We start from the raw sequence: 17,633 nt of genomic DNA on the forward strand, positions 1-17,633 counted from the left end.
TATCATTTTAACATTAAATTTGCGCGATTCATAGTTCATCCTATGTGCACGGCTTATCACGTCGGGTGGCATAGTAAAATCCATGGAGATCGCTTTTCTGAATAATATTATTGTAAGCAAGCAGCAGTAACCCTGCGTGTTGAACCTGTTTAGATCGGGACTACACATCTGTAGAGACAAAACCAACGTGTTCAAAACTCCGACCTCAAATTAATGCAACCAAATACCGCGTTACAATATTTACAAAGTAGAAATAACATAAGAACGTTTGCATGGTGTCCACATATAAGCATACGAGGGGTGTGCAATAAGTAATGCCTTTGACCCACTTCCCATAGCAGTAGAGCAACGAAACTTGGCACAGTTATTAGTCTTTCTCTACATAGGAACCACCCAGAGTTATGCATTTCTACCATCGTTTGATGCAGCTCTGGAAACCGTTTTTGTAGAACTTCAGAAATCAAGACTGCATCATCTGGGAAACGCTTTCCTTTCAAAAACAACTTCATAGTTGGGAAAAAGTGAAAGTCAAAGGGTGCAAGGTGGAGAGTGGGGACGATGGGGAGGATTTCATAACCACACGCTTGTGCTTCTGATCTGGCGACATGCGAGTTGTGAACCGGAGCGTTGTCCTGCAGGAGGAGGGTACCTTTGCTGATCTTGCCCCCTCTCTTGATTTTGAACCGTGGTCCCCGAGGCACTTGAAACAGCACGGCCGCTGCATGCATGCACATTTAGATCAGAATTCGAGTGGAATTTAACCGGAATGAAACACAAAGTTACAATTTGATCAAAGAAGTGCATACGTTTATGAGTGTACCTAAAATATCTGAAATTATAAAATGGCATGCGACTCTATAACTTTTTTTTGTTTTTTTTTAAATTGCTGCCATATGTTTGAATCAAAACGGAAAATTACGTCCCTTTTGAACTCTCCTGTGTTTTACAATCGTTTTCTTCAAATTATATTTATATTTTCTTTAATAAATAATTTTCAAACTTATCGATTTTCGTAGTTTTTCGATATACCGCACAATCCCATTGACACATCGGTTCTCGCCAGATAGGTGGCCCTTTTGGAAGGTTGGTGCTGAATGAACCGTGTGTTAATATATATATATATATATATATATATATAGAGAGAGAGAGAGAGAGAGAGAGAGGAATACGTAGGTAACATTGTTTTCATGTGAAATTCAGTATTACGATTTCCGAAATATCGTCCCAATAGTGTAGAAGCGTAAAATTTTGTTTTATATAAAAAAGAAACAAATTGCTACTATTATATAAAAGTGTGTATGGGTGAGTTCCTTCCTCATGGGTTTCTAAACAGCTGAGCCGACCTTTTGCAAATTTCACACAAAGTTTATTTATATGTCTGGCAGTGTTCTTAGATATGCTATGTACAGAAATATATCAGAAAAGTATCGAAAATCGAAATATCCGATCATAAAAACAGTTTTTTTTTTCTCATAGATAAAAAGAAATTTGTTACAAGGGAATTTTAATACGTTACACCGGCAAGGGAGATAATAAAATCTTAACAAGTATTTCTTCTTAAAAAACCCCAGAATTATTGACATCTGGAGAACTACGAATAGAATGATTCCCTGTTCAAGCCTGGGTGTACCTCACCATTTTATTTAAATGTTTTCTTATTAATGATTTCAATTTACCTTAAAAGACGAGGTACCATTTAAAATTCCCGCAAATAATTTTTTCTTTGCATATTTTCAAACTAAACGTTAATCAGAACTGACTTTTCCAGAGACTTCATCGTAAGACCCAATTTACAGCTGACGTGATATTGTAAAAGAACACAGACAGAATTTGATTGAACGGCATTATTATTATTACTATTATTATTATTATTATTATTATTATTATTATTATCATCATCATCATCATCATTATTTTGCGAATTAGTCCACCGAGCAAATTATTCTTCGTAATATATATATATATATAATATAAAATTATTCTTCGTAATATATATATATATAATAGCAAATTATTCTTCGTAATATATATATATATAATAGCAAATTATTCTTCGTAATATATATATATATATATATATATATATATATATATATATATATATATGTAAATAAATAAATATTATAACATTTTCACCCCAAACAAGGCAAATTGCCACTTTGGTGTAGGGGGCTACTATCAGGGGCAGCAACAACTGGGGTACTATGTAGGGATTTGGGCAGCAAGATGTCGGTTCACGTTACACTTCAACTTCTGCACGTCAGTACTGTTGGGGAAGCAGGGACCTGGAATGGAATTCCATAGTCTAGCGGTTCTGGGGAAGAAACTATTGGAGTAAAAAGATCTTTTACATCTAGGGATCTCTACAATGTGGGGTGGGATTTAGTAGCCTGTCGGGTTTGTCGAGGGTGCTCACGTCGTGGGGGCACAAGTGATTGCAGTTCGACAGAGCGTTCACCACTAAAATACTTGTAGAGCAGGCAGAGGGATGAAACATTTCGTCGATGGGACAGAGGCTGAAGCTTAGATGCCAGTTCAGGGCCTATCAGGTTTGCGACTCTCTTTTGTAACCTTGTCAAGGAGTGAGAGACTAGTAGCAGAATGACCAGCCCAAATGTGGCAGCAATACTACATACATGAGCAAATGGTGGTCTTATAGAGGTACAGGATACTTTCGGATGTTAGTAGTTGTCTAGCACGGTAGTGAGAGCCCACCTTTCTTGCAGCGGCCCTGGCAATGCCTTCAATGTAATTGTTCCAACTCATGTTTTCTGTGAACGTTAGGCCAAGGAGTTTGAAAGATGTACTCTCAGATAAAGAGTGGTTGGCCATTGCTATAGGTGGTAGAGAGGGTTTCTTGTAATTATTAAATGAAACTAGTTTAGTCTTGGCGGCATTGAATGTGACCAACCATTTTTGTTCCCATTCCACTACAGATTGGAGGTCTTCCTCTAGTGTTTCTGCCATTTCTTTAGACGTGTGTTTATTCGTCTTCCTGTCGTGCCTGTTAAAGAGTGTAGTGTCATCAGCATATATACCCATCTCAGAGGCAATTTTGTCGGGGAGGTAATTTATGAATATCAGGAACAATAGAGGTCCAAGGATAGACCCCTGGGGCACCCCGCATTTATATCATATTGTTTAGATGTACGACCGTCGAGGACAACCTGGATTTTTCTCTTATCTAAGAAGGATTTAATTATGTTAAGTATTCTACCAGTGATACCGTATGAGCTAATTTTCCTGAGGAGACCCTCATGCCATACCCTGTCAAAAGCCTTAGATATATCTAGAGCTACAGCTCTGCCCTCTCCCGCTTTGTCCAGTGAATGGTATATGCGTTCAGAGGTTAGAGTTAGGATGTCTACTATGGAACGGGCTTGTCTAAATCCATATTGTTGGTGAGTCAGAAGTTTAGCATCTGTAAGGCATGGTTAATTAAGGTCTCAAATATTTTGGCAAAAAGTGAGAGGAGGCTGATGGGGCGATAATTTAATGGGTCAGTCCTTTCGCCAGAATTCTTGAATACTGGTACAACAGAAGCAGTTTTCCAACAGCCCGGAAAGCAAGTTTCATTAAGACATTTGTTGTAGAGTTTGGAGAGAACTGGAGCTACTTCTGCCGAGCATATTTTTAATAGCACAGCTGGGATGAGATCGGGTCCACATGCTTTTGAAGTGTCAAGGTTTTTTATGATAGCATGCACCTGAGCAGGGGTGATTTTCAGATCGTCTAGCGTGGCGTCTGTCCGCATAGGAAAGTCAGGTAGGGAGTGGTTGGAAGGGTCCAGTGTGGAGTTTGAGGCAAACCGACTGGCAAGCATGTTAGCCTTGTCGGTTGCTGAGGAGACAACCTCGTGATTGTTGGTTAGTGGGGGAATTGTTGATTGCCCGTTATTTACTACACTGTTGTAGATTTTCCAGAAGTATCGACTTCCTAGTTTTTGTGCTTTGATGCGTTTTTAGTGGTTTGAACCAGTCAGTGGTCTCGTTTGCACATTGGTCAGCAGGGAGAGAAAAAATATTTCCCTTTGGGCATCTCTGATGAGTTCCCTGAGTGCTTCCAAATAAGTCTTTTTATAATATCTCGTTGTTTTGAGCACTGGCTCTTCAGTTTTGACTCTAGAGTTTAGGGCGATTTCAACCATTATCACTGCATGATCAGCGTTCCCGAGTGGGCTGTCGGCCTTTGTTATGCAATCATCGGGAACTGTGGTCAAAAACAGATCTCGAAGTGATGCGTGTTGTTCTTGCTGGTCAGGGAAACGGGTTGGAAACGTAACAATTTGTGATAGGGAGTGAGATATAGTGAAGCTATGAGTTGTGCTGCCCGCTGCATCTGTGTAAGTAGAGAATCCAAGCCAGTTTTTGTAGTGGACATTAAAGTCACCAAATACATGTACTTGTGCACCAGTGTCGAGGGAGAGTGCCGTGTCTATGCTGTCAGAGACTTTATTTATTATGGTGCAGTCGAGGGTCGAGGGAGAGCGGTAGAGAAAATAAAAGTAGCTAATGTTGTGTTACATGTTTAGTCTAAAGCACATAAAGGCTTGATCATCTGATTCTAGATTTGTTTTTATAGTTAGGGGAAGGGTATTACGAATGTAAACTCCAAGTCCGTGCACGGGTCTGTCAGAGTTCTTACGGCAGAGTGGGAGATATCCAGGGATGTTAAAGTAGTTAGAGGGGATGGAGGAGTGTAGGCGTTTCACTTAGTGCTAAGATATCCGGGGTATCTGTTAAGAGATATGCTTCAACATCAGCTAAATTAGTTCTAAGCCCACGGATATTTGTGAATGCAAGTCTCAGGGAGGAGGCATGTTGAATTTGTTTTTCCCTAAGCCTGGTTTAAGCTTATTTTTAGATTGTACTGTCGTCATATTTTTTAAAGAGTTTCGGTTTAGGTAAGGGGGACCTAAACAAGAGGTTATGCAGAGCATCAGACATGCATCACAAGTAGACCATCAGCTAACCTTTCTCCAATTAGGATTGTGGCATCAGGAAAGCCCACTGGGGATGAGTGTAGGGTCCCTTTCCATGGCTCTAAGCGCTACCAAAGAGTTAGGGCTCCTGTACTACCAGTCGGAAACAGCAGCCTGGAACTGTCAACCCAGTACCCTCAATTTAATAAAGGATTGATTCTATAGTAATGCAAACACAATCTACATACATTAAAATATCATGTTTAAACGTATCGTACGACCGGGCAATGCCGGGCATCGAGCTAGTACATTTTAAACCCGTAAATAAATTCAAACTTGAAAACCATTACTCTATAACATTTTGAATCTATTGCCATTTTTATGTTTTATTTTGTACCCAGGATGTCGGTATAAAGGAAATTACTACTTGCCTAGAACAAGCTTCTATGACCAGTGCAATATGTGTTCATGCCTTGATAATGGTGTCGTCATTTGTACCTTAATGTCTTGTCCAGAAAAAGGTAAATATGATTAACATCTGTTTAGATAATAAGGTTATCTCCGTAAATCATAGAGACAATGAATTACTAAATCAAACGGTTTATTATTGAGTTTATCTCTATTTTTATATTTATCAAAACGGTTAACCGATCAGGTTGACAATGAATTTCTTGCGGTTTTTAACTTTTAAATTCAGACGAACATATATATTTATTGGTCGAAATAAGCACCATCAGAACCAATACACGTTTGCCAACACAAAAGAAATAGCAGTAACGTCAAAATCTTGCGTTCAGATGTCGATGAATTCGCTAATGGTGTTTCTGATATAGCTTAGGTTTTGTAAGCATTTCCTACGCGGAATGTTGTCGAAATGCTTAAAAAGTGGTGGCCGGTAGGTGAGAGGTCTGCAAATTCCGGTAGATGAGGCAGTTTCGTATCCCAATTCGTTCAACTTCTGCAGAGTCGATTTAACAATCTGCGATCAGGAATTGTCGTGGAGAAGAATTGCGCCTTTTTTGTTGACTAATACTAGGGTTTTGTTGTCGAGATTTTTGATGCATTTCATCACTTTGTTGACAGTACTCCGCTGTATTAAAAAAAAAAACTGTAATGGGTAAAACCGGTCTTAGACCACCAAACAGTCAGCATGACCTTTTCTAGGTGCAAATCTGATTTAAAATGTGTCGTGGAGATTCGTCAGCGTCTAACCACTCAGCTGAGCGTTGCAAGTTATCGTAAAGAACCCACTTTTTATCGGAAGTCACAACCTGGTCGAGAAACGGGTCGTTCTTGTTATGTAAAAAAAAGAAGATGCCACTGCATAACAGAATTTCGTTTGGTTGTCGTTCAACTCATGAAGTACCCATTTATCAAGTGTTTTTGTAGTTTTTACAATATCTCTCAAGTGATTGTAAATCGTCATATACATGAAATCAAATTCAGAAGCAAATTCTGGACCAGTTTTGCGCGGATTGGCCTCAACTAACGCTCTTAAAATGATCGTTGTAAACATCCGATGGTCGACCACTAAGCTCATCATCTTCTTCAAGACTCTCGTCACCGCCACGAAATTTCTTAAACCACCATTATGCTGTGTGTTCAGTAGTGGTTCCTGGGCGAAACGATTCGTAGATATCGAGAGCTGTTTCAGCAGCTTTTCGGCCTAGCTTGAATTAAAATAAGCAAATTGTGCAAATTTGCTGTTTATTCAACCTCGTATTCAACGTTCTGAATAGAAGACATAATTGTTTTTAAATGATTGAAAATTAAACGAAAAACGCTCTTCAAAATGATATATAAATTTAAACGTATCGTAGCGAACCTTATTTAAAAATACATCATTTGATATTAAAATTAGAAATTCCACAAGAACTTTCTTCTCAACCTATTATATATAAAATTTTGATTACGTTCATTATCTTAGTTTTTGTCCGTAAATAATAAAATACAATACATTTTATGTTATTTGTTTTGTAGCATATCCGCTCATCAGCTAGCAACTGCCAACTAAGCATGGATCATATAAATAATAGCGTGAAACATTGATTTCGCATGAAATATAAAATATATATTGAATATAATAACATTTTGAGAATTATTGACTATTATGACTGTAATCACCATTTATCATGTTACTGACGAAAAAGTAAAAAAAAAGACTCAAAGGAATATACCAATGTATATATGAAATAGTTATTTTTAAATAACCAACTAAAATAAACATTATACGGTCAGCTAGTAATAGATTGATCTAAATAAATGGATTGTTGTTGTTGGTTTTTTTTATAAAAATTTTTTAATATTTTTTCCATGTTTGTTTATATGTGGTTACGTTTGTTAACGTGATTAGAACGAGATCTTATTTTCATTGGGATGTAATATTGTCATATGGAAAATATAAAGAACGCCAATAAATTCATTAAGAAAATCGTACAAAATTCTATTTGTGTCTTGTAATTTATTATCTTTGTTTTATACGTAGACTGCTGGCACAAAGGAAAAGGTTACAAGCATGGAGAAAAATTTAAAGACGATTGCAATGACTGCGTCTGTCGTCGTAAGGGTAAAGTCAGTTGTACAAGAAAAGCTTGTCCACCAAAAGGTAAATAAACTTACTGTAATGTATTGACGGTAAACATAAATCTTAAAATCATATTCAGATAATCAATATCTTATTACATCTACGAGCTATCTCCAAATCGATCAGCATTTTGATATTTATTAAACATGCTCATAAATTTGAATATTATCATATATTTATTTTGAAACATTTCAAAATTGGTGGTCATTTATCGTCTAAAACATATTACTTAATGAATATGCAATCTAGGGCGTCTCTAACTACCTCTTATCTGTCTGGATGGGGGTTTATGGATGTGATTTTAGAAGTTGAAAGCAATGCAACATTATTAAATTTTAATGGAACGATCTTATACCAAATGTTGAAGTATCCAACAGAGCCAACGTGGACAGCATAGAAGCCGTACTCGCCATCACACAACTGTGATGGGCTTGGCATGTGGCCAAAATAGAAAACAATCACATCCCAAAAATCCTATTGAATGGAGGATTGGAACATTGGCACAGAAAGATTAATGGGCAAACACGCTGCTACAAAGATGCGACAAAGCATCACCTAAAGGCAATGAATATGAACACGGAAAATTGGGAAGAGCTAGCAGCAGACCGAAGTTGTTGGCGCAGAATCTTTCACAAATGAAAAGGCAGAAACAGAGGCAAAATAAAGGCCAGATTTGAACAAAAGCATTACCAAAGGCACAACCTTGGTAACTACCCATGCAATACTTGTGGGGAAACTTTCTACACTGAGCGTAGAATGCTACAAACCGTAAGATAAAGCACCGAGATCTTGACTAGTCATCTTCAGCTATGAAGGATTGCGTGATGCTGCTGCTGATGATGATGATGATGATTTCAGTTTGCTTGTTTTATATATTATCCTTTAGCTATCTTTAAATGCAATACACTCTTGTTGAAATGAGCTAGAGGTTTGCAAAGAATAGAATCATATTGAATGACAAATTTATTATTGATGATGCTTCTTAAATTTGTTGAAAGTGATATGAATCAAACAATACACTGTACTCCTTGGAACATAACTTTCCTAATTCGAATGAAGTGCCTGTAATGATTACAAGATGAACAACGTTAAGAATATACAAGTCGATCAAAAGCGTCAAAAATCTTATAGTAGTTCCTCCAATTAAAAAGAACCCAATAAAAATTGATTATTTTTAAAACATACATTGAAATGATTTAAAATTGATTTTCAGTTTCCTGATAGATTTTTGTTAAGGATGCTTAATGTAATATCTTTGAAGATAGAGGATCTTTATTTCCCCGCACAGAATATATCTCAAATGCAACCTGTATTTCAGGCAATGATATCTAGTTTTTGGTAAATAAAATATATTAAAAGTTGTAATTTTTTGCAGTCATACTTTTTCATTAATTTATCCGCTTATCTGAAATGCTTAAGCATTAATAGAACATCTTCAAACCTGTTCTTTACGAAAAGTGAACCACAAAAGAATATAATCAAAACTGACTTCGTATGCGTAACATAGCCAGAAAAATATGTTTCTGGATTAAAATCAATCAGGGAACAAAATTTCATGCTCTCGTTTGCTATTTTGTTCATATGAAAGCCTTGCGTTCACTTTGCCATTTCGAACAGAATATATATATATATATATATATATATATATATATATATATATATATATATATATCAAAGAATTTCTAAATTTAATAGTATGTATATCTGACATTTGTTTTAAATATATATATATTAGTTTCAAAACGGTTTTACGTACATTCCATGATTCAATTAATCGAGAACTTTCATTAGTAAAAACAAAAGTGGATATTCTTCAGTTATGTCCATTGAAACATCGATTACATATTGCATTGATAATTCTTTCATTAACAAACATTAGGAATTATTCGCCGCTTTTAAACACAACATTCAAAATGGCGTCTAAAACAACTCGATACCTAACGCTTTGTTTCGATCAGCAGGTTTTCCTATTGATTTCCTAAGCGGCGACGTTCATCAACTTTTCGTTTTGTTAACTTTTTAACAGCTGTGGATGAAATTGTTCGTTTTCATTTCGTTTTTCAAGTTTCCTGGTTTTCTCGTTTAAATTTCGCTTTTCGTTATGCTTTCCAATTACTACGTTTTATATTATCCAAGCGAGGGTACCCGGCGTTTCCCGGGTGTTTCCAGGTGTGTGTGCTCTTACATCACAAGGAAACACGGGGGGGGGGGAGCTGAGGCGAAGTTGGAAAATAAAATGTGAAAAAAACATGACACGTTAACCGCTCGAGAATTGACAGGTGCCCGCACTAAATAACATCAAGTGGAACTCGTAGAGTTAACATTTTGTGCGAGCGTTACGACGACGTAAGCAATAGCCATTCAGCAGTTAACATTTTCTGCGGGACAGTTTTTAATAAGCTCAGTAACCCGGTTTGTTTGTTTTTACTTGACTTTGGGGAAAACCAGCTCTCCCGTTTATTAGGGGAGTGTATCGTCTCGAAATGAAAGCAACCGTCTGATATGGTGATGATAAGCCGACATTGACTGAACGTTACATCGCTTTCTGGAGACCACTGACCGTTGGCCAGAGATTCGAATCGCGTTTCGCGTTTTTTATACCGAAAAACGAAAGCAACACGTGGCGATCCGAAAATGTCGAATATTTAACGTTTCAAAGTCGGGCAAATTAAATAGACAGGCGACCCCCGTTGTTAACTCGAAGATATTATCATTTAGACAGCATATAAAAAGTTTTTAAAATGAGCGACGGCCTCGAGAACCCGCCGGAAAAAAAACTTTTGCAGACATACATAAAAAGCGAACATACATACATACACACATTTTCGCTTTTATATATATAGATTTCAGTTTTTGTTTCGTTACACTTTATTCTAATAATATTACACCTCGAAATGTTTATTTGCATTCAGAAATTATTTTCTTATTTACTTATCATAAAGTAATCCTTAATTTTGATATGCATCACTTCCTTAGTAATGCTACAATGTGGCGACTTAATCGTAAAGTGCTACGGCTATAATTTCTTACCCCTTTTCTCTGTTTTGTTTGAATTCGCGTTCGTCCTCAATCCCCAAAGCAAGAAATTTTTCACAGAAACGTGAACTTTTCCTACCAATCAAAATCATTTCTAAGCTAAAAAACATAACAATGTGAAAATAGTAAGCCGACTTGAAATGAAAAATGCTAACAACGTAAACAGTCAAAAGTCAAACCTTACTACTCGCACCTTGAACATTGGTTTGAAAATATTTTGAGTTTAAATATGTGAATGAATCTCAACAAAGCACAAAAGGAAAAAATGTGGCATCTAATTAGAAATAGCATCAATTAGAGATATTTGCTTTTTAACGTTCGTAGATATCCCTTCACAATTAAGTCACCACAGTTATTCCTTCGTTCCGCTACGATAGACACGGCTTACATTCCGTTTGTCAATTACTAGTTTTACATTACCTATACAATTTTGTGTCTAAAATTTACTTTTTGAAAGATTTTGCACGGATACTGGGCCGATTTTGCTTAGGTGTCATATTTTTTAGCGACAATGACCATGATTGCATCCTAATCACTATTTATAAAGGATCTTTAGACAAGAATGCGGAGGGCTTGATCATTTGAAAAAATACTGCGAACTATTCGCGCAGTGCGTATTTTTGCAATTTTACTTTGCTTAATTTCCTTTCGTTTTTTTTATATAAAGTGATCTTATTTTTATTAGGAATTAACATTGTTATTGGGGAAATTAAAAATAACAAAAAAATTTAAATAAAATCCAAAAGATAATTTATAAAATTCTAAATGTTTCGTAATTTTAATTTTCTGTCCAGGATGTTATTACAAAATAAAATGGTACAAATATGAAGACATTTTCTGGGACAAGTGCAATAAATGCGTATGCAATCTTGACGGTAAAGTCGGTTGTACCAAAAAAAGTTGTCCAAAAAAGCGTAAGTACAATTAACCTTTACATTGACAATCTATATATTAATAAGATAGTGTGTGATATTTTGTGTATTACGCTTACATTTTTTTCGTCTGGGTTATTATCGTTTGATTGTTATGACTTTCCATTTCTTGTAATAAATAATTTTACCAAGAATTCTTCATAGGTTTTGGTTTCAGTTTCGATTATAGCTGATAGCACTCAATTTATTGGTTATAAAGAAAGGTTTACTGTTTGTTTGTTAATAATAAGCAGCTCGAGTACTGTAAAATCGATGGGCGAGTGTTTATTTAAATGGACATTTGTTAAGGTTATTTACATGTACCGCTCCTCGCTGCGTAGACATGCCGACTATCAACGCGATAGTTGTATGTTCAACCACCAGCTAGGGTAAAGGTACTAGTCTTGCCGCACTGATGAGTTGTGATACAACGTGACAGTACTGTATGTAGATGAATATATATATATATATATATATATATATATATATATATAATGTTTTGGTTTCGGTTTCAAATCAAGCTGATGCACCTAAGTCATATCGATTTTTTAATCACAACTTTATAATATATAAGAATCGATAGAAAATTGATTTTATAATAATATATACGAAATCTGCATGAATAAAAATATCATATTTGAGCGTATTTTACGACCAGGCTATCTGCTGAACAGCCACAGAATGCCAACATCAATATATTACATAAGAAAGTCCGCTGTGGAATTTCCATAGGTCTCGCTAGTGAAAATAATTACGAAAATTATGATTCGAGATAAAAAAAATATCTCATTAAAACACAAGATTTATTCTCCAGTTTATTTGCCTTTGTTTATTTACCAGACATGCTCACCTTCATGATAAAACCAGCGTCAGTTTCATACCGTTTCTTTTAGGTTGGTGGACTTAAAAAAAACAATGCAGGTACTGAATTACATTTTCATCTTAGTACGTAATGATAAATTTGTAAAAGGTCGATTGGCATTCCTTTTTAAGATTTCTATTTGATTATTGCGTTTCTGAATTTTTGAGATGAGAATTGGTTATTCATATTATTGGATTCTCCAGACTACTGCTCTTATCTTGAGTGTCATTTTTCACAACGCTTTGGTCAATGTAACCTCCGACCATCTTCAGGTGTATTTTGTCGAACTAGGGAATTTGGGAAAGTAGAACGCTACATCAACCGACACGCTGTGAAAACCACATTTGATTATATATATATATATATATATATATATATATATATATATATATATATATATATATATATATATATTGGGAATTCATTATTGAGATGAGTATTATTTATTAATTTATTTACGATTTTTTTCCCACTTTTATTGATAGTACTCGCATTAAACTCTAGTTCGCTTCGAAGTAATCTCCTCCGACTGCAGTGCACTTGTTGTGTGTCGTTCTAACAATTCTGGAATATCCCCCATGGAATTCCTCTTGTGTGAGCGTGTCAATGAGCCTCGTCACAGTGTCTTTCGTCCTCTCAATTGTCTCATAACGACAGTTTCTAAGGTTTTTCTTGCGCTTAGGAAATTACAAAATGTCACAGAAAGCAAGGTCTGGACTATAGAGAGGGTGAGAAACTGTCTCGATGCTCATCTTTGTCAAATAGTCTGTGAAAAGGATGGAACACCCTTGGGACAAACTACTGCATCTTCTGTTCCTCGCGAATAATTGTGTATACAGTTCCCACACTGATATCAAACTGCGCACTTATTGTCTCTATAGACACACAACGGTCCTTATACATGAAATGTTTTATTTAGCCAATCAAATTATCACTTTATTACTTTACAATTATTACTCCTTTCATTATCCCTTACAGACTTCCTGCCTTCCTTGAGTCTCTTATGCCACTCAAAAACTGATGCTCGACTCATACAAGATGGTCCAAAAGCAGTCTAAAGCATTCTATATGTGGTATTTTTCTAAGTTTAAAACAGAATTTTATTGCATATCTTCCTTCCAAAGTGACACCACGTCCAGCTCGCATTTTTGATATCCACCAGCTGTGACAATCAGGCATTAGTAGTGTGTATTCCAATTCTTGCTATAGCTGTTCATTTGAACTTGAAATTATAAAAATTGGTCAGTCATCTCATAACAGGTTTAGCAATAACACATTGAATTTTCAAGAATCTACGACACTTTTTAATGCCTGTACAAAAAAGTATAGTAACTGATTGACGTCGCCTCGTAATACTAAGATATATTGACATTTCGCTAATTAATAGACGACTCTCTGTGTTTTTTTTTAAACTTTTGTTTTTAATTTTCATTCAAATTATGCTTGATTGACATCAGGAAGATTATTATTAATAATATTGATGACGAGGAAAACTTTGGTTTACTTCGCCCAAGCAATCAATTAGATTTCAATTATTCCAAAACAAGCAAGGACGAAAATGAGAGAGTTTAGTTGACACAAGTTGCTCATTATTCTTGTAAAACATGTAAGCTGACACATAATACTCAAACCTTTAGTTTTTTAATTAAATCTACTTCCAGTTGTTTGGTTGTTCGTATTTATTTTGTAAAAATCACTATATCTATGAGAAATTATTATGATTTTTTATAGAGCGACTGATAATACTCAATACGTTTTTGTTTTAATTAACACTATTTTGCAATGCGTATTATTTGGACTCTTTGGAATACCTTTCATATCTTGAGTGCCATTTCACAACGCTTCGGTCGAGGTAACCTCTGACCCTTGCTTCAGGAATATCTTGAGGGAAAAGCCAATCTATCTACCAGTATGGGGTGAAGTAAAGTTATAGACAGAAAAAAAAAACGATGGAGAGTAAGACAACCAAAGAAGCAGCACATATGATGAGCAACAACCAATTACTAGGAAGACCTAGTATAGAATTAAACGCGGTACAGGAACCGTTAATTATAAATAATAGATAATATATACAGAAATAAGTAAGCAATGACAACACACACACACACACAATCACACACACACATATATATATATATACATATATTGCATGGAAAAATGCTAGCATGAAAATTAATATGGTTAAGATTAAACATAGAAAAGTAAACGGACTAGTTGTTAAAACTAGAAAAGAAAAACACAAGATACTCTAGTAAAAACTAAAATAGATTTATAACTTAAAATATTGCAGTATTAAGAGCTGATTATATAATGTTAAATTGATTTTTAAAAAAATAACATGATGTAATTAGGGACACGAAAAAAAATGCTCAAAACATACCGTATATACATGTATATATATTTTATAATTTCATCCTCATATATTTTGACATTATCTTATTGTATCTCTATTTTAAATCCACCCCTTAAAATATCTGATTTGAAAAAAATTTTCCAACTATCCTAAATTTTTATCAAAAATATTACACAGGTTTTTAATTTATATTTTCAATCTACAATTGAGAATAACTTTTAGTGGACACTTAATTCAGGGACTATACCACTGAAAAATGAGGTGGAATGAAACTTGAATCTTCCATACTCAAAAGAATGCTCTACAAAAATTGGAATCTGCCCACACTGTGGATGTATTTAATAAGCTCAGACTCTGGCCACATTAACCTACTCTATACAAGGATTAACACGGCACCCAGCTATTACAATCTCATACTCTTTAATTGTTTCTACTCTTATTTCCTCTATTTTATTTATCTATTCCCTTTAAAAAGATGTAATTAATTTTGAATATATATTTTTTTGTATGTGTTAAATGGTAAAATTATTTTGAATTGATCTAATAAAGCATTCAATGAGAATATATGTTTAAAATTTCAATTGTATCTATCGCGGTTGACGGTAGCCGAATGCTTCGAGTCCATGCTAATGAAGCCAGACATGGCTTCTGTTGCCGGCGTTCGAGTCTCTCGACTGGCGTTAATCGTGACACCCTTTACTGATGATTCCCGAAAGGATAAAACAATAGTGTATGTGGGTATTTAATAATTATATATATATATATATATATATATATATATATATATATATATATATATATATAGGGTGGCCGAAAAGTCCCAGGACACTATACATGTATTTTTAATAAAACACAGTATTTTTTAATGAAACACACAGAAAGCATATATATTCAACAAAAAAAGAGAACTTTATTAGAAACAAAGCAGAAAACAACTAGAGTAATTTAGTGGTCTAGGGGATCAGTATGTTGGCCCTCGTTGTTCTTGCACAATTCCATTCGCCTCCAGGTTCTTTGTGCCATTTTTTTTGTAGAGAATTCCTTGATACGCTAGCAAAAGCTGCAATAATCGCATGCTTTAGCTGATCAATGGTTTCGTATCTAATACCAGAAACTTGACCTTGGGACTTTTCGGCCAGTGTCCTGGGACTTTTCGGCCACCCTGTATATATATATATATATATATATATATATATATATATACGTACGTGTGTGTGTGTGTGTATGTATGTATGTATGTATCTATATATATCCACAGATAACGGAGAATTCATGATTTTCTAACCACGGCTGTATGTCTTTCTGGTTTTGCCGAATTGCCGACTAACAAATAGATAGTGCCAAATATGAATCGACCTCCGTCTTTTTCCTTTTGAAGACAGGACAATTTCTGGTTTCGATAGAGCCGCTACTGACTCTACTTTCTTTGCTTAAACTTCATGAAAATACATTTTTACACCGAATGGTGTCGGGTTTTTTTACAAGGCGGTAACCTTGAAATGAGGCGTGTTCTCTGTTCAAATGTAATCTACAAAACATATGTTTATAAAGCGAACCCTTCGGTTCCCTTTACGTTTTTTAAAATATGTTTTTAAGATGTGATCGACTTAGGGTGAAACGTGTTCCGTCTTGGAAGGTCATCTAAAACTAACTTGATTTCCATTGCGGTGTTAGTGTTTTCGCCACATGCTTCGTCCACGGGTAATCTGATTGGACGAGTTTTGTTGCTAGGGAATGCAAACATTATTTGGCTACATATTTGCAAAATATGCTTCGATCACAGCAAAAGGAACCAGACATCTTCAAACCTAATGCCATTTTATTTTTGTTGTAATTTAGTGAAATTCCGCTACACTACTGAAAAATTCACAAAATATAAAATGGAACTCAACTATATAAATAATGAAACAGAAGCGAAAACCTAACTTTAAACTATGAAATAGAAAAGTGGATCATCCTGTGTAAGAGTTTATTAGATATAAAATTATAATATATTATGTATAAATTAAAGTCAAAATCTGTTTAGTTAGTGATGTTTGACACATATTGAACTGGGTTGTTCGTTAAACTATTTTTTTTATTTCTTATCATTTTTTGTAGATTTTAATATTGATCCCTGGTCAATGTTTGTTTTGTTTTTGTTTACATTGAAAGGTTGTTGGAGAATGTATTACTCGTTATCTGTTAAATTCTTCCACACCAAGATTTAATGTTTGTGAAATACACTTCTTTTTCGTTTAACAATAGGTTTGCTAATACAGTCAGAATATTATAACTGGCAAAGTATTTTTACATTCCATTGTATATAAATATACTACTTATTGATTTCAGTAAATAATAATATGATTACGGTAATTATAGTCGGAAACAGATAGTTATTTAGACGATTCGAATTATGAAATTGTTCTATTTGTCAAGTTAAGGGACGTATTTACGTGTAATTTCCGTCTTCTATAGAAACACACAACCTAACGAATATTAGTTTAATATCGATTCCCTAACCAATATAAATGGCTTAAGGGTGTATAAACACATTCAGTATATTTAATCAATATTTTATTACTATAGTGAATTAATTCACAGAATATATTAACGCATATAATAGCATGCTTTTATTTAGCATAAACGGCCCTGAATTAGCATTGAAGGATTTTTGTATTTTTTGCAAAGAAGTTCATGATTGTATTTTTTATTCAACATTTCATTGAATTGCTTGCAAGGCGGAAATGGCTTTGAATTATGTGCGTCTTTTCTTTTTTTTCTCTCTCTGTTTTCATTTTATGATTTTTGTGTCTTGTAGAGTTCATATCCATCCGTGAGTATTACTGTGAATTAGAAAGATGGTTGATTTGTATTAGGATATAGTAATGTTATTTGAGAAACAAGAAAAGAACGTGAATAAATCCATTAAGAAATGTTTATGAGAACATTATTATTTTATTTTTTTTTGTATTTTGGTCATTGTT

Source organism: Euprymna scolopes, chromosome 12, assembly GCF_053919585.1.
Source record: "Euprymna scolopes isolate OS-2025 chromosome 12, ASM5391958v1, whole genome shotgun sequence".
NCBI lineage: Eukaryota > Metazoa > Mollusca > Cephalopoda > Sepiida > Sepiolidae > Euprymna > Euprymna scolopes.